The sequence below is a fragment of the Cyprinodon variegatus genome, unplaced genomic scaffold (genome assembly GCF_000732505.1).
Source record: "Cyprinodon variegatus isolate N-32 unplaced genomic scaffold, C_variegatus-1.0 Scaffold24, whole genome shotgun sequence".
Lineage (NCBI taxonomy): Eukaryota > Metazoa > Chordata > Actinopteri > Cyprinodontiformes > Cyprinodontidae > Cyprinodon > Cyprinodon variegatus.
In genome coordinates, this window is record NW_015150477.1 from 2,030,898 (window position 1) to 2,032,401 (window position 1,504).

The following is a 1,504-nucleotide window of genomic DNA, read 5'->3' on the forward strand; positions in this document are numbered from 1 at the left end:
CAGCAGGACCATCAGGACCATCAGGATCAGCAGGACCATCAGGACCAGCAGCAGGACCAGCAGGACCATCAGGACCATCAGGATCAGCAGGACCATCAGGACCAGCAGCAGACTCACCTACAGATGCTACTGGTCCTGCTGGTCCTTCTGCTGGTCCTGAGGTCCAGCTCAAACCAGCCCTGTCCAGAACTTTGGGCTCTAAGTGAGCTTCATGCAGTCAGAACATTCCGGGTCTCACCGTTGGTGTCTTTGATGTCCACGGTGGCGCCGGCCTCCAGCAGCGCCGCCAGCAGCTCCGTGGTTCCTGTGAGGGCGGCGTGATGCAGCGCTGAGAAGCTGTGGGTCAAAGGTCACAGCAGAGACACCCAATCAGATCGACTGATCATCATCCAGGAACTAAAACCTTTTCCTGAGTCCCTGAAGCTCTGCAGAACTTTATAAACCAGATCATCACAATCAGGTTCTTCACAAACTCCAAATGTTCTAAAGCATAAAAACCCAAACGTCCAGGAGGCGTCAGATAAAGATGGAGGAGAAGCAGCTCTCCCTGATGACCCAGCTCCTCACCCTCTCTCAGAAGGAGATCCCAGCCTCCCTGCAGAGGAGGCTGGGATCCAGGATCTGGATCTTGGGGTCCTGATCCAGATTAGACCATAGCAGATGTTAGGAACGTAGAGCGACCTGAGCTGAATCAGAGCTTCGCTCTCAGCAGACGGAGCAGCTTCTGGATCCAGGATCATGGAGGCAGGAACCTGAAGGGGTGGACCAGAACCAGAACCAGAACCGGAACCAGGACCAGAACCAGAACCAGGACCAGGACCATGACCATGACCAGGACCAGGACCAGGACCAGGACCAGGACCTGGACCAGGACACGGATCAGAACCAGGACCAGGACCAGAACCGGAACCAGGACCAGAACCAGGACCAGGACCAGGACACGGATCAGAACCAGAACCAGAACCTGGACCATGACCAGAAACAGGACCAGAACCAGGATCAGAACCAGGATCAGAACCAGGACCAGAACCAGGACCATGACCAGGACCAAAACCAGGACCAGGACACGGATCAGGACCAGGACCAGGACCAGGACCAGGACCATGACCATGACCATGACCATGACCAGGACCAGGACCAGAACCAGGATCAGAACCAGGACCAGAACCTGGACCATGACCAGGACCAAAACCAGGACCAGGACACGGATCAGGACCAGGACCAGGACCAGGACCATGACCATGACCAGGACCAGGACCAGAACCAGGATCAGAACCAGGACCAGGACCAGGACCAGGACACGGATCAGAACCAGAACCAGAACCTACCCATGGCCAGAAACAGGACCAGGACCAGAACCAGGACCAAGACCAGAAACATGACCAGGACCAGAACCAGGACCAGGACACGGATCAGGACCAGGACCAAAACCAGGACCAGGACCATGACCAGGACCAGAACCAGGACCAGGGCAAGGACCAGGACCAGGACCAAAACCAGGACC

At 56.4% G+C, this 1,504-nt stretch overlaps 1 pseudogene; it reads right to left on the reverse strand.

The window, feature by feature from the left end:
• Positions 1-217: 217 nt before the first annotated feature.
• The window catches only part of LOC107096706, a 17,825-nt pseudogene continuing 16,538 nt past the window's right edge, over positions 218-1,504 (reverse strand).